This window comes from Schistocerca cancellata, chromosome 8 (assembly GCF_023864275.1).
Source record: "Schistocerca cancellata isolate TAMUIC-IGC-003103 chromosome 8, iqSchCanc2.1, whole genome shotgun sequence".
Taxonomy (NCBI): Eukaryota; Metazoa; Arthropoda; class Insecta; order Orthoptera; family Acrididae; genus Schistocerca; species Schistocerca cancellata.
Window position 1 is genome coordinate 45,468,988 of NC_064633.1, and position 23,005 is coordinate 45,491,992.

The following is a 23,005-nucleotide window of genomic DNA, read 5'->3' on the forward strand; positions in this document are numbered from 1 at the left end:
GGTACGCTCTTGACGCATGGTGTTCTAAAAGCAGCTGGTAGTGGCGATGAAGTAGATTTCATGTTTATAGACTATCAGATAATTACAGCAAACTACTTTCGTGCAAGATGTCTACCCAGATTCACAACTAGATAGAGGACTTCATGCAATATAGCGCGTCATGTGGCCCAACTCTGACAATCAGCCGTAGGCACGTAAGTTAATCACGACATGTCTTCGATAAAGTTTATGACACATATCTTAGCGAACGGAAAAATGATCCTGTCGGAGCACAATAACGACGAATATATATAAAAGGACTCTAACATGAAAATGAGGGTACCAAATGTCTCGTTCTACAGTCCTCAGCACTTTTAAAAAAATTCCGAAAATTTTCGCGAATGAACATATTCGCGCTGTCTTTAATATGCAACTCACCTATCCGTCCCATGAGCTCCCCTAACTGTAACTCGCTCACACACACACACACACACACACACACACACACACACACACTACTCCACCGTTGTAAGTCTCAGATGCCCACTCACTCTGCCTTGACCATTCTCACTGACTCATTCAGCCCAACGCATTGTTATTATCTCTTTACATCTCTCTGTCAGTGTACCCTGCCTCTCACAGCCATAATCTCCTTCATTCTCTGATACTAATACCGTGTCCTCTGACTGTCACAGTTCATCTCTTGCTCTCTCTTACTGCTACTTCATTCCATCCAGCTGCTGATGTTTGCTCTGTCACGAGCTCTATCTTCCATGTAGTCATTGCCATAGACTCTCATTGTCACTGGCTCCCACCCAGTTGCACTTTATCTTTTCTCCTCTCGCATTGTCTTCTTCACACTTTTCCTAGCACAGTTCTGTCGCTGTCAGCTATGTTTCATTACCACTGTGCCTCTCTCTTTCTCTCACACTCCCATTTTCAAGGTTATCCGAGAGCGGCATGTTAGGAATACATCGTAAGAACTATAGCCATTGGCTGTGTATAGCCGTCTAGGAATCCGTGCCTGTGTTTTGGTAAAAAAAAAGAAAAGTAGACATATTTCTTGACAAAGGATACAGATTTTTGAAAACCGTAAGATGGGACGTCTATATAGAAGCCTACAGAATATATCGTAAAAATTTGTGCTATTTCCTGACGGTATTTATTATTTGAATTTCGCCTCATGTCGGATTTTACGAGTGGAAGCAGGGTAACTCTGAACCTTTGTAGCTTGCTAAGGTATAAAAATACAAAAAATATGCAAGTGTCTTCGAGATCGTTGTCGCAGGATCTGGCAAAAATTACAAACATTTGCTGTGCATAGCCGTCTTGGAATCCGCAGCCGGCTTTGGTACCCAAAATCCTTACTTTTTTGTTTTTTTACAATGAATGAGGAATTTTGAAAATGGGAAGATAGCGCTTCTTGATAAAGTCGTAGAGAATATACCGTTAAAAGTTGAGCAATCTGCTACTGTTATTTATTATTTAGATATCGCCTCACATCAAATTTTACGAGCGTATTGCACTTGTACAATTAGGGTAACTTTGAACCTCTGTAACTCGGTAACCGATAAAGATATAAAGATAATTTTCATATTTTTTGCGATCAGGAAGTTAGAAATATATCGTAAAAATTTCAGCCATTTGCTGTGAATATCCAATTTGGAATCCGCGGCTCGGTTTTGGTACCCAAAAACGATGTTTTTCTGGTTCCTCAGGAACCGTCCATTGACTAAATGGTGTCTCCGAAAGCCTCTCCAGCCACACTGCAGATAACACCTAATGCAGAAAGAACGAGCTGGTTTGCTCCGTTTGGTTAATGAAGTCTGCATTATTCATATTTAGACCCTGGACTATAGGACAGTTACTGTAAGACAAACCTTCCGCTGGGTATAAAAACGGTCCCTAGTCCGAGGACTATCCAAAATACTTGACCCTATCTTTATACCACCAACAGGATGCGAGTTGTGAGTATCTTTTCTATGTGCAGGGCTTGGGAACATTTTCGCTAGCGCACGCTATCACATGCGTACCTGTCCTTCAAATTTGTCATCCAGACAATTACTAAATCAGCCCGAGATTTAGTTATGTCGCTTGCATTTTCCGTTTCCGCTTGAACACCGCTTGTCCATTTGCCATCGAGTTGAACGACGTAAGGTGCCACCACACTTACAGGCAATGCGGAAATTACGTTGCTGCCTCATTTTACGACCCACTTCCTGCGCTCGGTTTCCGCTGCTTGCCGTGGGTGGAGAAGAACTGGTTGCGGCTGTGATCATGTCGTCGGTAAAAGCGGGATTCAGACCCCCATCTGGCGACCGTAGTTTACTTTTCAGCCCTTCTGTAGGATCACTGCTGTCGAGCTACGGGACACTTCCTTTAAGCCTCTTCCCTCCCTCTGTCCCGACCCAACCGTGATGCAAGTCCGCGACAATGCAGAAGACGTTAATTTTCAATATTCTATCACTTACAGAACTATCGAAACCAAGTAACGTGCAGAGTCTCAGCGTACTGCATTGCAACATATTACAGTAGTTAGGTGTCTCTGCTGCGTAGCCCAGTGCTATGTCTGTGAACGCATACAAAACAGCGATGTTCTGTAGCAGTAAAGAAGAGTATTCGCTTTTTTATTTATATGCATTTTCACTGTAATTCTACATCCATACTCCACACGCCACCTTTCGGCATGTGCCTTAGCCCCCCTAGTCTGTTTCATTCACCCAAAATACTGTATGGGAAGCAGGAGCGTCGATAGGCGTCCATATGACCTCTACTTTTCCTGTCGTGGTAATTTCATGAACGCATAAAGCAGACGCATATCTCTCCGTGGAATTTCAACAGTAAACCCCACCGTGATACACCTTTGTAAGATCCTCGCGGATGCTAAACAATTTGGTCACGTAATATTCCTCCCTGGGAGTTCTCTGCCTTCTATCAAATTAACCTGTTAAGAGTCCCTGAAGAATTAGCAATACTCAAACCTAATTCATACAAGTGTTTTGTGAACCACTTTTGTCGTCTATGAATTATATTTCCTCAAGATTTCTCCAATCAGCCAGCAACTGCTTTTCATTACACTTTAAGTGGGTGGTTGCTCCTAGGTACTCTGTAGTTCTTACGGTCGCCAAAAGCGTAATCAGAGAGCAGTGGGGCCCTTCGCTTATTTTTGTACTGTTGTGGCATTGATTTAAGTTCGGGGTCGACAAAGCGTCATAACGTGTTTATACTCGTAATTTTGTAAGAGGTAACTCAGCTGCTATGGACTTGTTAACATTATAGTATAACGTTAAGTCGAATAATACACAGTTAGTAACGCTGTTTACTTCAAACCAATTGCATTATAGTAAGTAATGCATGAATGACCAACGGCCTTGCCACGTTGGTAACACTGGTTCCTGCTCGAGTACTACTCGGCACGATAGTTCAGCAGGTTTGGTGAAAGGGCTGGCTGCCCTTCGTAATAAAACAACTGAGTGAAATATAGCAATGAACTTGGAGGATTGTTATAGGACTTTCACCCAGACCATACTACGAGAATACTGAGAACACTGACGATCAAAGTGAAGGTGAAAATAGAGAAAAAGGATACTGGAACTAAAGAAAGTTAAGCCCCGCTAATACTTGGATGGGTGACCGTCCGGTGAAAATCGTCTGCAGTTCGTTTCAAAGACGCGTAAGTAGCCCAAGTGGCTTCCAATTGAAAGAGTTGCACAAGGTCGTCGTGCAGCACAACACTTTTTTTTTTGTAAGGATTAACTTAATCTTCTGCGGCATCTCTAGAAGATCTTTGAGATATATCTACGGTTTACCACTAAGAGTCCGAAGTTTCAACGTTCATTCGCTCTCACGGAACTTGCTTGGATACGGATGACCCATAAAACGAAAGAGCCCAGGCGTTACCTTCTGCTCCATCAGCTCGGTTGTAGTTTCTTCTTTGCGACTGCGTAAGAGAGAACTGCATCGAGCGTGACATTGGAGTTTTTTCTTTAAGGGGCTCCGGAACGCCCTATACTTGAAATGTTAAAATAACGCTTATAAATTACATCTTTCCTCACAAAGTATTTGAGGTAGGAAGTTGAACTTTTTACAGATTATTTATTAGAATATGGGCTACAACTTAACACAGGGATTTTACAAAATTTTAGTTCAGTTATTAAAGATGATTTTTTTTTCAATTGTAATGAAAATTCACAACATTTTTTTTGCAATTTTTTATTTATATATTCAAAAATATACAGTTTTTTGGAAAAAGGCTGTGTTAAATTATGCAGAAGATACTGTGTAACATTTACTGAAAGTTTGAAACAAATGTGTTTGGAAGATCCTTAGAAAACATGTAATTAGTATGAGAAAATAAAAGTTTTGGGAATCGAGCGACAAAGATTGGATTAACTTTTTAGTGCATTCCAGGTCCATAGGATGGATTATCTTCATCCTCTGCAAACTCCTCCTCCAGCTTCCTCTTGTTCCTCCTCCTCTTTACTCTTGCTTGTATTTCTAGACTCTTTACAGCCCTGTCTGCAGCCCGAAGGCGTTCCTTGTCTAAAGCGAGCATCGCTCGTACCATGTTAGAACCTATCTTCATTCCCATATTTCTAAATACCTTGCACCTTACAATGTTGCCATCATTGAAAGTCGCAACAGCATCATACACACCAAAGTGAAATGTTTCTATTCCAACAAATACAGTCTTGGGGATTCTCGACCATATAACACTGTTTACACTCTCATTGGGGTTTTGAGTTTTTCCGTGAATACACTTTTTCAACAGTTCAGGTGCTGCTAAGTCTCTGAAAATAGGTTTTATCACCTCCATTATTGCATGAGGCAGACTATGCTTATGAGTGTACACTTCACCAGTTAGCAATCCTTTGTTAGATTTACACCAACTGTCTTCTTCTTTGGGTCACAAGCTATGTTGGGGATTTTCATCGGTTGAAGAAGTATGAAAAAAAAGAGCCCAAACAGCCTTCTTCATTTCGTCGACACTTTGTGTATTTTGCCTAATAGCCATTCCATAATAGTTCTGTATTTTGTCAATTACACTGTCAGTTAACCTTCCCTTCCCATCCAACCCTTTACCATCACTGAGTTTTTGTTTTTTGTACGAAGCTTTCAGTCGCCGAAGTCTTGTTCCCATTCCATTCTGTACGTGTCCAATACACTCAAATTATAATTAATAATAATAATAATAATAATAAATTATAATTAATAATAACACCATTTGACAGCAGTTTAACAGCGCCACAGTGGGTCACGCCCATGTAGAACACATTTCAAAAAAATTTAAAAATAGTTGTAGTCTTCAGAATTGAATAAATTATATATCTATTAAAAGGTAATAGTCTGCAGATTCAGAAAACGCAAAAAAGTAAAAATTGAACTTTTCATGATTTTGAGCCTTTCCGGAGCCCCTTAATGAATGTGTTCTGTAGTCAGAGCTTTGCAGCCGGCGTTAGAATGTCAGTCTTTTCAAGAAGTCGACCAATGTTCTGAAGATAACTGTAAACTTTTTGCTATTACTGTTTGTGATAAAAATATCATTGTAGTAGGGGTGGCTGATTCATTAACCAAAATCACATTCTTTCAACCGCTTTGTTTGACAGACAACAGAGGTTGTTTACGAGTAGACTTATGCGCATAATACTGATTTTTGAAATGTTGTAAGCAGGCTTTAACGGGAAACTTAGCATCTATCTTAGAGCAGTTTATGGTTCACGATTTTCAGCATATCCGCGATGCTCTCCCGTGAGAGGAAAAAACCTGTGTCCATGTTTTGTGACGATAACACCACCTGTTGGTTTAATAATAGGGAACCGATTTCGGTGTTTTGGAACACCTTTTTCCGGACCTTCTATGAATCTAGGTGATCGAATTCATAACGGGTATCATCATATGTTTTGAGGAGAAGTCCAAGAAGCTTCGGTGTCCGCAGACTTTTTTTAACGTGTGTTTTGCTGGCTGCTCCAAATTTTGTTTCGGACGAAATGCTCGCTGAGCCTTCTCGGCGTCGTTAGGCGCTCTTTGGAGTTCGCCGGCTCCGGCACGACGCGATTTCACGGAATCAGCAGAGTCTGCTAACCGGGCGTGCTGCGTCCTTCCTCTAACCCAGTAGCTTGTTACAGGGATTCGTAATAAGAAAACCTTAAGGTTGAGTATCTGTAAGCGGAGAGATATCTTATAAGCGAATCAGGAACTCTCTGATTCTGCTCGTCCTGCCACCTTTCACGTGGAGCAGGGGAGTGGATGTTAGGCAGTACGCAATGCTTACGTACGCCGCAAGTGTGTACACGCTGCCGCCTCTCAGGGGCGTAACCAGCATTTGGCTGTATTCACATGACGGAAACCTGACGCGCGTTTTCGAGTCGCCTGTTTGGATATCACGTGCAACTTACAACCCACCACATGAGCGCGCATTAACGTGTACGCAGAGTCTCTAGACGCAGACAAACACCTGTTGACACGCGGTTAAAAAGTTAGATAGCGATCGTGCGCTGTTCGGTAGACCCCGCGTTTCCATCGTGACGGGGCGTATTTTACGTGAGTGTCTCTTACTTTTATTTGATGAACGTAGCGCAAAATGACTGCAACCGTAGGTGAGAATACTGACATCGAGCTATTAAGAGACGAAGTAGACAAAGGCCAGTAATTCTAAAAAGAAAGTCGGAGTCGTATAAATACTAACAATTTTGAGATGACGAGCTCGGGAAGAAATGGGTTTTCCCTTTTGTGAAGGAAGTGACAAGAAAAAAATATAGGTAAGAGAAACTCTATGGTTAACAATTACACATTCGTTCGTATCACGTGGTATGTATGTTGAAATCTGTCTTCGTTAGAAAAATTCTTGGTAAATTTAGCCCGAACATTATTCGCTGATGAAGTGGGACGTCCATTATGGGTAGCATTTATACTTGTGACATTTACGTCTAAGATCTCTTCCTGAGTAAATACATTTATCATTCCAAGATAGTTGTGAAGTACTGTAGTCGGTTTCATGATGTGTTCAGCACAACTCACACCGACATCTAATCGGCGATGTAACATTCTCACTATCACACGCTATACCAAATGTGCACTCAGCATACCTAACTATAAACTTAGTCGGTAGTAAAGTAATAATTCGTTCAGAAATCAACTTCTTTGCGCCATACAGTCTGATTAAATTTCTGATCAGCCCAAATATTTCATCACCTACAATGACGTAAAGAAGTGTCATGTGGTGATTTTCTATTAAAGATTTTTGTTTCGCCATGTACAAGGATTTGCCATTGAGTTTTTCAAATAGAACGCAACCACTGAAACTTCCAGAATTGCTGTCGTTTCCATAAGCGCGAATGACTACGCACTCAAAACGGCTGTCGGAGTCACATACCGCCAACAGCACTGTAGTCCGTTTGAAATTACCTTATGGCAATTAGCGACCAATGACTCAACTGCGGCAGACAAGGTGTTTTGCAACCCTGAACTTAAACTCATTCCCTACGCTAATCACAACCTTGCGATACGTAATGTATCTGAGAAAATGTAAGTCAACGATCTGTGGCAGCACTAACATCACGATGGCTTAGCACGCGGCGATTAAAAGTAACCTCTACAAGCAAACTCATTCCAGAAAAAATTCAGTTTCAGCGCTAAAAGCAAACCCTAATTTCTCTCTATCATTGGCCACATGGAACTATCTTCACACTGGCTACGTGAGCCATCACGTTAACAACCGATGAGCAGTCGTCGTTCGCACTTGCTTCCAGATTACAGGCGATACAGGCAGAGTCTAAACAAAAATGGAATGATGGGAAGAAAAATAAGAGCAAATAAGCAATAAGATGATGAAAATGCCACGGCAAAGAATTAGAAATTTAAAAAGTTACATCCAAACAAATTAACTGAGTAAATATAATAATCAAACTTATTTATTGGATTTATAAATGAAAATATTCGATGTTATTGATGAGAATCGAACCTACGACCCTAAAACGCATTTTATAACATACTTTATTGCTGTTAAATCTCACTTTATGGAAATTCGGTTTCACACGATGTTCTGCAAAGCTTATCTAATGCAATCCGATTTCTGTGGTTACGATAACTGTATATGTGACGCTGAATCGCGTCTTGTGCGGAAGTATCCAGTAACATTTGATTAGTGCTGTGTATGAAACGTATTTATTTCGTTAGCATCGTGTGTGTGTGTGTGTGTGTGTGTGTGTGTGTGTGTGTGTGTGTGTTTGTGTGTTTTGTGTATGTTGTTATGATGTGTGATGAAGTAAGCTTCATGGTTAGGGAACTAAACACATGGAGAAAGAATGAAGGACAAGGAATTGGAAGTGCATTGACCAATTGTTGTGGCAGTTTGCAACAGTGAACGTTTTGGGCGTGCATTTGAGCACTGTGAGTGGAAGGAACCATCTCCAACGCATGAAGTGTCAACTACCAAGTAATTTAATCGGTCTGTAGGGATAAAAATATTTGTGAATTATGAGAAGAATTTTCTAGATTATTAATGCTGACATGTTTACCAACAAGAGAACCGATGCAATAACGATGCACCATTGTATTTTCTTCAAATCGTTAAAATATTTCCTCTTTCTTTATCTAATTTTAGCAATACGATCCATTTTAGTTCCCTCCAGATAACTATGCATACTAGACGAATTATCCCACATATTCAGAGATTTCTCTGCGCAATGTTCTACTGTAACGTAATATACTGGTATGCTGCAGGTCCCACAATAAAGAAACTTACCTCAGATTTCAAGAATAATGTAATAATTCCAATCCCAAAAAAAGCAGGTGCCGACAGATGTGAAAATTATCGAACAATCAGTTTAATAAGTCACAGATGCAAAATACTAACGCGAATTCTTTACAGACGAATGGAGAAACTGGTAGAAGCCGACCTCGGGGAAGATCGGTTTGGGTTCCGTAGAAATACTGGAACACATGAGGCAATACTGACCCTACGACTTATCTTAGAAGCTAGATTAAGGATAGGCAAACCTACGTTCTTAGCATTTGTAGACTTAGAGAAAGCTTTTGACAATGTTGATTGGAATACTTCTCTTTCAAATTCTGAAGGTGGCAGGGGTAAAATACAGGGAGCAATAGGCTATTTACAATTTGTACAGAAACCAGATGGCAGTTATAAATGTCGAGGGACATGAAAGGGAGGCAGTGGTTGGGAAGGGAGTGAGACAGGGTTGTAGCCTCTCCCCGATGTTATTCAATCTGTATATTCAGCAAGCAGTGAAGGAAACAAAAGAAAAGTTCGGAGTAGATATTAAAATCCATGGAGAATAAATAAAAACTTTGAGGTCCGCCGATGACATTGTAATTCTGTCAGAGACATCAAAGGACTTGGAAGAGCGGTTGAACGGAATGGATAGTGTCTTGAAAGGAGGATATGAGATGAACATCAATAAAAGCAAAACGAGGATAATGGAATGTAGTCTAATTAAGTCGGGTGATGCTCAGGGAATTAGATTAGGAAATGAGACACTTAAAGTAGTGAAGGAGTTTTGCTATTTGGGGAGCAAAATAACTGATGATGGTCGAAGTAGAGAGGATATAAAATGTAGACTGGCAATGGCAAGGAAAGCGTTTCTGAAGAAGAGAAATTTGTTAACAGTATAGATTTAAGTGTCTGGAAGTCGTTTCTGAAAGTATTTGTATGGAGCGTAGCCATGTATGGAAGTAAAACATGGACGATAACTAGTTTGAACAATAAGAGAATAGAAGCTTTCGAAATGTGATGCTACAGAAGAATGCTGAAGATTAGATGGGTAGATCATATAACTAATGAGGAGGTATTTAATAGGACTGGGGAGAAGAGGAGTTAGTGGCACAACTTGACTAGAAGAAGGGATCGTTTGGTAGGACATGTTCTGAGGCATCAAGGGATCACCAATTTAGTATTGGAGGGAATCGTGGAGGGTAAAAAGCGTATAGGGAGACCAAGAGATGAATACATTAAACAGATTCAGAAGGATGTAGGCTGCAGTAGGTACTGGGAGATGAAGAAGCTTACATAGAGTAGCATGGAGAGCTGCATCAAACCAGTCTCAGCACTGAAGATCACAACAACAACAACAACAACAACAACAAGATCTCAGATATAGTCGATTTCCCAGTTTTACACGCATAGTGTAGCTCCAGCGCTGGACAGTCGCGTGCAGGTTATGAGAAACAGAGTGCGAGAGACCGCAGCGCCTAAAGCGCTCTGCCGCTGGCCATCCGAACTCTCTTGAAACTCGACGGACGGCACGTTAGCGTGCGTCACGGCTCCTTACGCCCGCACTTAGCGCCAAACGACGCCTCGTGTCAGCGGAACCGAAAGAGCACTTTTTTATTTCCAAAAACAGCTGTTTTCCGTGACGTAATCTAACCAGTAGTCACTGAACTACTGCCACCGGGCAGGATCCTGCACGCCATGTCAGTTCGTCCCGCCCACCGACAGTATACAAATTTCATTAATAAAACGTGCGGAACACGAAACGTTGTGCTACAATTTAAATTTTAGCATTGTATTTAGAATACTACATCTTAACACGTGTTGAGTTCTCCTGTCTGCTATGTGCTATGCTGCGCTGTGTTCATACACTGCATCATTCTTGAGCAAGCGTTCTGTTGGGAACACTTAGACATTTATTGTGTACCGAAACGAGACCTTTTTTTTTTTTTTTTTTTTGAGAAAAAGATTTTGAATTCTGTGACTGGCTTATAACACAGCAGTAATGGTGCTCAGCTACGGTAAATTACTGTTTCGTTGTTACAAGCTCGGTATGAAATACATGCTTTTCTCATTAAAAAAATTACAGTTGATCCGCAGCTGTCAGATCCCACCTGTCTATCTAAGTTGTTATTTATGGTGAACTGAACTTGAAACTTCATGGAAAGGACAACCTCGACTGTGATCTCTGCAGGACAAACACAGGATTCCGGAGAAAACTGTCATTCGTTCTGGCACAACTAGAATTAAAAAAGGTTTCACATTTTAGGTGTATCAAGTTGCTTTGTAGCTTCCTGGCAGATTAAGACTGTGAGCCCGACCGAGACTCGAACTCGGGACCTTTGCGTTTCGCGGGCAAGTGCTCTACCATCTGAGCTACCGAAGCACGACTCACGGCTGGTCCTCACAGCTTTACTTCTGCCAGTATCTCGTCTCCTACCTTGCAAACTGTACAGAAGCTCTCCTGCGAACCTTGCAGAACTAGCACTCCTGAAAGAAAGGAAACTGCTAGTCTCGGTCGGGCACAACGTTTTAATCTGCCAGGAAGTTTCATATCAGCGCACACTCCGCTACAGAGTGAAAATCTCATTCTGGAAACATCCCCCAGGCTGTGGCTAAGCCGTGTCTCCGCAGTATCCTTTCTTTGAGGAGTGCTAGTTCTGCAAGGTTCGCAGGAGAGCTTCTGTAAAGTTTGGAAGTTAGGAGACGAGATACTGGCAGAAGTAAAGCTGTGAGGACCAGCCGTGATTCGTGTTTCGGTAGCTCAGATGATAGAGCACTTGCCCGCGAAAGGCAAAAGTCCCGAGTTCGGGTTTCGGTCGGACACACAGTTTTAATCTGCCAGGAAATTTCATATCAGCGCACATTCCGCTGCAGAGTGAAAATCTCATTCAAGTTACTTTGTGCTACAATCACCGAAGATGTCATGCTTTATTTTTCGACAAAAAAAGTAATAATATCTGTGGGTTGTAGAAGCACGTTTTGGAGAGATTGTCAGATTTGCGAGAGAAATGAGAGAGACATTCTTCTTTTCTAGAATCCATTTGATATTAACTTCATCGTTGTATCAGTTGAATGGCAGTTGGAGCTTACTGATTTGCAAAGAAATGTCGTGTTGAAAGAGAAGCACAGAAAAGGAAAACTTGTGCAATTTTACTGCTGCCTATCTGTTGTAGTACATTTTCAAAATCTTAAGTCAGCACATCGAACTGGATTGACTGATTAACATTCGAAAGCAGTTTCCTTGGTTGGAAGCAGTAATACCAAATGGAAAAAGACGATACCTAGAAAGCAAAACGTCAGTTTTTCAAATCTCACTAACGAATTTTTCTACTTAGTTTATGAAGTTAGAAAATGTGCAAACTAGTTCTGATGTAGGTATCTTCTCATTAACGTCACCTAGTTGGTAAGTTTTTTTAGTAAATACATAATTTGGTTGTCTTTGTTTCTCGTAGATTGCATTTCTTACATCCATGATTAACACGGAACGCTGAACTTAACTTTTTCGTCTTTTTTCCCAGAGCTTTCGTTCAGGCTTGAAAGTAATGTAAAAAATGATCATGCTGCCCGCGTTGGTCATTTTGTTTGCTATCCGGCCCGCTGTATAGCTTTATTCTCATGTATTATCAATTTTCTGAGAGGCAACAGCAGCGCTTGATTAGTCAACAATACACATAGCATTAATTTTCCCACCAGTAACACTTTCTTATCTCCTGAGCATACACCGTTAGAGTGACTTACCTCAGATTTTAAAATCTAAGTTGAGAGGATTTCTTAAGGAGTATTCCCGTCGTTCAATTCCATACATGACACACCACAAACGATTTACTGTATTCGCTATGTTACAATATCTGTGCAGGTTTACTGAAACGAATCTCTCGAGTTTCTTGATTTTTCTTAATTAGCATTATTTGAACTACATATTTTTTACCCGTTCCGTGACCGAGAACTTAATGGGTAAGAGATTTTATAAAACTTCTGAAATATATATAAGTAATTTAATGGGAATTAAAACCGCGTGTACCAAGAGAAAGTCGAAACGGAAGCGATTCAGTCGTTCATATACACTCCTGGAAATTGAAATAAGAACACCGTGAATTCATTGTCCCAGGAAGGGAAAACATTATTGACACGTTCCTGGGGACAGATACATCACATGATCACATTGACAGTACCACAGGCACATAGACACAGGCAGCAGAGCATGCACAATGTCGGCACTAGTACAGTGTATATCCACCTTTCGCAGCAATGCAGGCTGCTATTCTCCCATGGAGACGATCGTAGAGATGCTGGATGTAGTCCTGTGGAACGGCTTGCCATGCCATTTCCACCTGGCGCCTCAGTTGGACCAGCGTTCGTGCTGGACGTGCAGACCGCGTGAGACGACGCTTCATCCAGTCCCAAACATGCTCAATGGGGGACAGATCCGGAGATCTTGCTGGCCAGGGTAGTTGACTTACACCTTCTAAAGCACGTTGGGTGGCACGGGATACATGCGGACGTGCATTGTCCTGTTGGAACAGCAAGTTCCCTTGCCGGTCTAGGAATGGCAGAACGATGGGTTCGATGACGGTTTGGATGTACCGTGCACTATTCAGTGTCCCCTCGACGATCACCAGTGGTGTACGGCCAGTGTAGGGGATCGCTCCCCACACCATGATGCCGGGTGTTGTCCCTGTGTGCCTCGGTCGTATGCAGTCCTGATTGTGGCGCTCACCTGCACGGCGCCAAACACGCATACGACCATCATTGGCACCAAGGCAGAAGCGACTCTCATCGCTGAAGACGACACGTCTCCATTCGTCCCTCCATTCACGCCTGTCGCGACACCACTGGAGGCGGGCTGCACGATGTTGGGGCGTGAGCGGAAGACGGCCTAACGGTGTGCGGGACCGTAGCCCAGCTTCATGGAGACGGTTGCGAATGGTCCTCGCCGATACCCCAGGAGCAACAGTGTCCCTAATTTGCTGGGAAGTGGCGGTGCGGTCCCCTACGGCACTGCGTAGGATCCTACGGTCTTGGCGTGCATCCGTGCGTCGCTGCGGTCCGGTCCCAGGTCGACGGGCACGTGCACCTTCCGCCGACCACTGGCGACAACACCGATGCACTGTGGAGACCTCACGCCCCACGTGTTGAGCAATTCGGCCTCCCGCATGCCCACTATACGCCCTCGCTCAAAGTCCGTCAACTGCACATACGGTTCACGTCCACGCTGTCGCGGCATGCTACCAGTGTTAAAGACTGCGATGGAGCTCCGTATGCCACGGCAAACTGGCTGACACTGACGGCGGCGGTGCACAAATGCTGCGCAGCTAGCGCCATTCGACGGCCAACACCGCGGTTCCTGGTGTGTCCGCTGTGCCGTGGGTGTGATCATTGCTTGTACAGCCCTCTCGCAGTGTCCGGAGCAAGTATGGTGGGTGTGACACACCGGTGTCAATGTGTTCTTTTTTCCATTTCCAGGAGTGTATGTCAACAGCGATTTCTCGGCATTACTGCATCCGCTTCGTTCCTCTCTCATTATACAGTAACAGTCTGTAAATACGGGACTCGTATAAGCCTCGGCGAACGTATCGCGCATGCGCAACCGTGCAGAACGCTCTGTGCACAGGTCAACGTAAGACATAACTCTCCATATTAACTGATACTGTGGCAACAGGTGCCACAGAGCAGCAGTGGCAAGACGTTATGTACCGGTATTAGTTATGTTAGACACGACGGGGTTTCATTTGCAACGACAGAGTTTTATGATGACCAACGGAGAACGGATCTCATTATAGCAACTTACACACTTGCTATCCAATATGTTTTCTTACATGAAGTCGTAAGAGAGCTCAATGATCATTAAAACGCCACTTCAGCCTTATTTCTCTCACACACACGCACACACACACACACACACACACACACACATACAGTCACACACACTGAGAGTGGATAAAGAGTAATAAGGAACAGAACGGAAAGAAAGAGGTAATCAGTAATGGGAAGCTGAAGAGGAAGCTAGTCTGAACTGGTTCCGTGTGTTCAAAGGCGTGGGCTCACCGCGATCGTTGTACGATTTTAGGGCACGCTCGGAATGTTTTGTTGTAGATCTCATCTTCACATGATACAGATTCTGCATTGTTGTTACACTCACAGAGGGCTACAAGGTGCCATCCATGAAGTGCGATTGTGAAAGCTCGCAAGACACCTACTTGTGGTTGCTACATCCTCTTCACAGGTTCACAAGATATTTTATGACACTAAAAATAATAAAGTATGCGACGTTTTTGCCGTGTAGCAGCGGCGATCCTCAGGACACAGACTGTAGCGCTATTACCATTTTCGGTTCCTTTATGCGACGACTCGGCCTTATGGACACAAAGATTTTAAAGAGGCTGACATCCGTCGCTGTAGCCTACTTATTAGTACATTGATATTATATTGAGACTCGGTGAATCTCTGAATTTCCCAAATCTTGTCAATAGAAGAAATTTTCAGGCTATTTTTCTTTTTGAACACAAGTGTTTCGTGAAGATTTTTGTTCTTTTATCCAGTTGGTCTGGGAGACTAGCATTGTATTCATTAGTTCTTTTTTTTTCCCTACAGGCAGTATGATTTGTGCCACCAGATTTCATCATTCCTTCGGTTGTAGTGAGAACTGGTGGACACTAGCAGATCTACGTATCACAGAAATATTCACCTTCCCACATGCTTTTCGTCAGCACAAAACAAATTCGGAACCATTTTACCACAAAACAGTACTCAATTTATTGAGCAAGATGTGGCATTTACTAACGTCAGAAGTACGTGGGGCGTTAGCTGTGTTCTGTACATTGCAGGTGAGCTGCTGTTTTAGAAGATTTGACTATTAATGCAGGTAGTGTCTCTAAACATTGATTAAACAGATGTAAACAGATTAATGACCCAGTAAATAATGTCGTAACTTAGAATGACCATAGGTATGGTAAGGACTACGTGTTAATAATACGTCACCAGGTTATTTCATTAATGATATGTTTCGAAAGAACTTAATGTACAAGAACTATTAAACGATACTGAATACATCAAGGCAATGCACTGTGCAAGTTATTTCACTGAACATAGAACATGGCGGAGAAACTAATTCACACTTACAATGAACTCCTGCGACTAACAAAAAGGCATGCATAGCTAGTACAATTCAACATCAGCGACTGTGAAAGTCACTCATAATATTGTACATAAAGTACAAGAGAGTAACAGCGACCAATTTATAGTTAAACGCTATGAAATGGGGATCTTGGCCCATGTTTAAAAGCACAGTGCTTAGGTATGGAAAGGACTAAGTGTTAATAATACTTCACCAGGTTATTTCAGTAATGACATGGTTCGAAAGAACTTAATGTACAAGAACTATTAAAGGATACTGAATACATCAAGTCAATGCACTGTGCAAGTTATTTCACTGAACATAAGAACTCACCATACAAAATGTGCCACAGTGGTTCTGCATTCATCAATTGACAACAAACTTATTCTCACATCTCAAACTTTACGTGTAGAGAACGTGCTATTTATCATTGTTAATGTGGGAAAACTATGTGAAATCCTAATTTGTTCATCATATGGATTATTTAAATTGTTAATAAACGTAAGAGAATGCCTTTCAACATGTGTGCAGAAGATTTTGTCAGACAAAGGCTCCACCAGAAATATATGTTACTATTCAATAAATGGCTTAGGGAAGTAGTAAATAGTAACAGCAGATGCAATTAAATGACCTGTATTGACCTCAAATTAAGTAAACAAAGGACACGAGCAACTTCAATTTAAAGGTTAACGTGGAACAAGAATTTCGGTAATCTCACAGGCTCCAATTTATGCGAACAACTTTTAGAAAAATACAGGAATTTTTGGAGAGAATGGCCAAACTGTGTGCATAACGCTTCAGACTGAATAACCAGGGTACGACATTCGAACCAGCCTTAAGCACATGAGGAAAACAAGAACTCAGAACTTCTGTAACCAAATGGTTCAAATGGTTCTGAACACTATGGGACCTAACTTCTGAGGTCATCAGTCCCCTAGAACTTAGAACTACTTAAACCTAACTAACCTAAGGACATCACACACGTCCTTCGAACCTGCGACCGTAGCGGTCTCGCGGCTCCAGACGTAGCGCCTAGAACCGTACGGTCACTCCGGCCGGCACTTCTGTAGCACCCGGCGTCTAACTAGCAGCTCGCCCTCACAAATCATTGCAAGTTTACCATACGAAAAATAGCAAATATAATGAAGCAATAACAAAAAATAATAAAAGCAAACCGTCCGATACAAGTGACACACGAATGAACTGTGAACAACACACTGCCTATCAGCAAACACTTCGAATGAATGGAAAGTTCTCACTAAAATGGCGACTGCTGCTGCCTCCTGCGACCTTCATGTAATCAGGACCCGTCTCCAGGGACCAAGTGTATTTGAAACGTATCTGCGAGCAGACCCCACTGCCTGCTGGCTGTCTGACAGGCGGGGAGGGCGCCGAAACCACCATGGGTGGCTGCGCTGTAGCGTTTCAGAGAGACATGAATTAAAGAACCTACACTGTACATCGTTAATGGTTAGAGTATATCTTTACAGATTATTAGTAAGGACCACTCGTGATCTAATGAAGTTGCATAGCTACTGAGGAAATGAAAGTCCTATTTCACACGCAGCTTTCTACCTTTAATCAGTGTTCGTCCATTACGACACTGCACACGTTGCCAAAGGTTTCTTCGGCGGTTGCGGTTATAGGACTTCTAGCAAATGGGAAACTTCAAGCAAAGAATAATTCTTAACTGTTGAAAAATTAAGAAACCGACCATTTTCAACCAATTACCGACTTTTTATCAGTTTCCGTTACAGATAAACCGGAATATGTGCAAGCTTTAGCATTTCTTTACTACATGTAATTTGTTACATGGAATATTAAATAAACCCTCGTATACGTGGTTGCAAGAAATGTAACAGTGAAAATGCGTAAGGGGAATGCATGTAGATCCTGCAGTGAACAAGACAGCAAATCGGACGAATGGAAATGTAGGAAGCGAGACGTCGTAGAAAGAAATATGGGCAAAGGAAACGGACACAAATTTTTCAGAGCAAAAGACTGGAAATGACACTCCCCTACAAGGTAAAACAAAAAAAAATGTTCTTTGTAAAAAATTCTCTGGGTAGATTGTTTAGCAGAGTAGCAAGCTATTACAAAATGAAAATTAGCAAATTGTTGAATGATGATCGAACGAATTTGCATGAGCAACAGTGTTCACTGAAAAAGTGAGATAGTCGCTTGCTAACTTTTATATTTTTATTTTTTGCAGATGATTATTTCCTCCTTTTTACAGGATTTCCCGTTTGTGTGAACGATATAAGTTGCAACGGATTACTTTACTTTTGCTGAGATTAAACTGTTTTTTGTTTCAAGTAAATAAAAGTTTATGTATACTTGTACCATGCTTTTGTTGCCATCGGTAACAAATATTTGACAATAAGGGTAATAAAATAGGGGTCGGTAATTAAATTATTAACGAAAAACAACTCTGTGACGACGAATGATAAAAATGTAAGGGATAGAGATTAAATGTCTTTCGTATCGAGTACCACAGCCAGAAATTTATTAAAAAGCAATTCCGGTTTCGTTGGGTTTTATACAGTCGCTATTATTTACATTGTGAAATCAGCTAGTTTCCCACTTTGTCATTTTCTACCGGTACTCTTTTCTTCTTAACTGTATAGCATACCCTGTACTCGTATATAGAAATGCGCGTTTGTCATTTTAATACGTAACTGCTGTCGAAGTACACCCGAGCGAGAACAATGTCGGATCAACCCGCGTAGAGCGATGTTCTGTGCGATACATTACGCATTTTGTGTTTACGTACGTATGGCACTACGGTAGTAACGTAATTTTACGTTTTTGTTGAGTATGGAACGTTATTCTCGTCCGTGTCTGCTAGACAGCAGTAACACTATACGATAACATATTTACATTTGTTTACACCAAAATGAGATGACGACCAAAAATTACGACAGAAGTATCATGTGAAATTGGTAGAGCGCCGAAACCAGCTGGTCATGTGATAAATGACAGACATTGTACAACAGCCAAGATGGAAAATGGAACTATCTTTTAACATAGCTGATTCACAGGACCTCGATATCTTACGAGGCTGACCTGTTCTGTTGGATTTATCAGCATGTGATTTAGACGGGACTATGTCATTATTGTTGCAGTAAATGTCAATGGATGTGCTAATTACTTGTTCTGGTACCTAGATTTTACGTCAAAGTATAGATCCATATTGACAGTACTTACTCAGAATTTCGGTGCTATTGCTTAATTGATTCGGGTGACATGCTGATACCTGGTATATGTCTACAGGAGCTCCAGCACTGAACAGCGGAGAGTACTCGTTGCTCGGCGTAATGTCAGTATACGACAATGCAATGTTGCGGTGACGCACTTCTGATATCGGACCAACTAGACGCGCACTCTTGATGGTGCACTTGCTGCGTTCTCCGCATGACACCACCTCGATATTACGATAGTCTACACCACTGAAATTCTTCTGTGGCGTTCTCTCCGATACTCCCATAGCAGATTTCCGGACGTTTTATTGCGATTTTATGTACATTTCTCTAGGAAGTTGAGTGTCGGTCATTGATAAGTGTTGATGCAAGCTTGTCAAAGCTCCGCCCGGTATATTCTGTGCTGCGAGTCACGGGGTTCTAGTGCCTCCACACCGGCTGGTCCATTGGTGGCTGTGTTTCATTCACTGACGGTCAAAATCAGGACCGGTCACGGAGTGCCAAACTTCACGTGTAGTGGATGTGATGATGATGTTTGCTTTGGGGGGTCGCTCAACTGCACGGTCATGAACAAAGTCCAATATTTTTTCGCAGTCCAGTCTAGCCACGGTCATGAATGACGATGTTAATGAAATGATGAGGACAACATAAACACCCAGTCCCCGGGCAGAGAAAACCCCCAACCCGGCCGGAAATCGAACCCGAGATCCCGTGAGTGGTAGATGTGTGGGCAGCTTGTGGGTTAAGGCTCGGCCTATTGCGGTTTTTATCGGAAGTAAGTACCCGGTAGAGCGCGTCTTTTCGTTTAGCCTAGCGGTGCGGCATTATTCAGTCGGCTGAATCGTGGTGTCAGTGCTGTTTACCACTTGGTATTAGTTAACTGTGTGATGATGATCTTTGGTTTGTGGGGCGCTCAACTGCGTGGTTATCAGCGCCCGTACAATTGCCCAACCTTTGCTCAGTCCAATTTCGCCACTTTCCTGGATGATGATGAAATGATGAGGACAACACAAACACCCAGTCATCTCGAGGCAGGTGAAAATCCCTGACCACGCCGGGAATCGAACCCGGGACCCCGTGCTCGGGAAGCGAGAACGCTACCGCGAGACCACGAGCGGCGGACAGTTCACTGTGTGACAGACATTTACAGGTGCAGTGGCTGTTTGCGGAAAAATTGTCAGTCTAGCGATTCATCTCCTAATTCTTTAAAAATGAATGGGAATGACTAAAAAGAGGGATAGAAATCTCAACATATACTATGCAGTCTCATAAGTGACGGATACTGCAAATTTACTATGACAGTACAGTACCCTACAGAAGGAATTTAAAGATTTAGTTAGCAATGAAAGAGCAAATATTTGCAACTATCATTAGATTCATTGCTCTGTGCATCAAGAAACACTTTGTGCATGCCGTACACGAATAAATATGTGGTACGAATAGTAAAACTTCAGAGGGCGCACGCAATGTTCCAGCGTCAGTTACAACGCTTTTCGATTGTTCACACTATTTCGTAGTTCGGGCAAACGCAGATTAGGTTATACACCGTTACTGCGAATGGATTTCCAATATATTGGCCAAAAATCTTAAAAATCTTTTAAAAAGATTTCTGGAAAGAAATGAAAATTTCTCAAGGCCACATTAACTGTATGGAAGTTCCTTTTTTTTTCAGCACACCCATTTCCACATTGTCATAGGTGTATCTTCACGTGATAATGTGTATTGAATACTAAAAATCTTTTTATAAAATTGTTTTAAAATAAATAATGGTTTTATTTACCTGACAGTGACCGCGTATGTGCTGACTGCACTTCTCTTTTAATGGGGACTGCATTTTAGGACCATGTTTATTAAGGAGACCACTTCTTACATCCTGAATCTATAATAACTTAGTGTGGTGAATGACATCTCCAACTCCGTGGTCTTCATCCTCAAAATTTTTGTTCTGTACGTGTTAAATCCATGTATTTCCTCTCGTTAACTAGGTTTTTATTCATGGCTTACGATGCTTTCGACGTTCACATTACGGTGTATAATTCTGATGACCTTTTTAAGAGGTTATGCAACTAATCGGTTATCAATTTCATACGAAAGCTAAACCCACTGGGCAGAACAGGTAATAGGATTGTGAGAAGGGCCAAATAGGTTGAGGTCAGTTTCTCCTAATTGAAATTTATTGTAAATTAATAACTTTTACAACCAAAGCGGCACATAGCAGGACCTTTACCGAAAGCAACTCTTTCACGGCTGAATGCCTCAAAACAAGAAATCTTAACAAATCAACGAGATAAAAATACATTTAAAATAGCAATAAAATAATTTTAAAAAATGACAGCAAAGTAGATAGAACAAACACATGCAAGGTGCAATACAAATGGCTGAAGGCCACAATTAAATTTCAGAATTTTAGAATATATTACCGTAGACCTTTAAAGGCAGAAGGCCAGAATGTTTAAAAACATGAAATCTTAAAAATCAACAACATAAAAAATGCCATTAAAGAGGCAAATAAAATAAATAAAAAACATATCATGGCTAAGTGGAAAGCCTCAAGGCAAAGCAGATAGAACAAACATATGCAAGGTGCAATACCAAGGGCTGAAGGCCACAATTAAGTTTCAAATTTTTAAAATATATTACCGTAATCTTTTAAAGGGAGAAGGCCTCTGTGTTTAAGGTTGAAAGATAAATTTAAGAATTAATTTTCAAAACTTTTAAGAAACAAGAAAAATAACCATAAACCTTAAATTTTAAATAGCTGAAAATATAATTAAACACCAGTGGCTCTCAGAAGCCTCCAGGGAGGTCGGTCTGCAATCGTTGACTTAGGAGAGACAGGTGGTGAGCCCAATTACACTTGATCCATCGGAACCCAACCAGGGTACAGCCACTGACCGACCTACACAACGACTTGCTTCCCGTCAATCAGTACATGAGAACTCAAACAGAAAAGGCTACAAACGTGATAATCTACAATGCAGTATGTATTAGGTGTCGAAATTACACAGCATGTTGGACAGCGACAACAGGTGAGGAATGGACGATACCTGAAATTACGTTAGTGGCCAGGACAGATAACTGGAATACTAATGGCTACGAGTCAGAAAATTCCGCTGGCAACTTGAATTTGGAACACGGTAATATAGTTAACTTCACCCAAAAGAACACTGCCTGAATTTACGTCAGTGCCCAGGGAAGGTAACCAGAACACCAACGGCCACAAGACAGAAAATTCCGCTGATGCGCTCGATTTGTAGTCATCCAAAATAGTTAATTGTACCGGATGGCGGCTAAATTTCAGCAGTAGAAACACTCGATGTTCCTCACATGAAAACCTCCCCAACAGCAGACCACCGAAACGAACCACCACAACATGAATGGACGTGGCTTGGGTAGTTGAAACCACTACTCATCTTTGAAGTCCTGGGTCGGTGAACCACGAAGCTCGTAGCGATTGGAGAGCTCCACACACGCTCCGACATTGCGCAGGGGCTGCCAGCGGCCCCAGCTGACTGCACCGCGCGGAGATAACTTCCCTTGTCCGCAACAACTGACCGACTGCCCGCTGGTCCGTCCGCGACTGCTACTCCATCGCGACTGCACTGCTGGTGCGTCTCCAACTCACTTTCAGACACACGACGGCGGAAATATTGGCTCGGACCCAATCATGCAGAGGAAACACGCTCACTGACTAAACGACATCCCTGCACCAGGAAAGGACCGAGCCAAGTTGCACAAGATGGTAATCGAAGGGATCCAGAAGCGCTCGGAGAACCAGTTACACGTCGCCCGATGAGACGACCGACCTCTCAGAGGCAGTACGCCGACAACATTCACAATAACTTGTCAAAGGAAATAACACGAACTACACACACAACCTGACAAACACTTGCACGAAGACCTAAACGATAACCAACAGTAACTAAGCACACACGAAGACAATTTGGGAGCTGAGGCACACACACACACACACACACACACACA

General features: G+C 42.0%; 1 protein-coding gene across 1 annotated transcript in view; it reads left to right on the forward strand.

Annotated features, from left to right (window-relative positions):
* Positions 1 to 23,005, forward strand: part of LOC126095330 (zinc finger and BTB domain-containing protein 45-like) — a 559,429-nt gene that overhangs the window by 10,001 nt on the left and 526,423 nt on the right. The window lies entirely within an intron of this gene.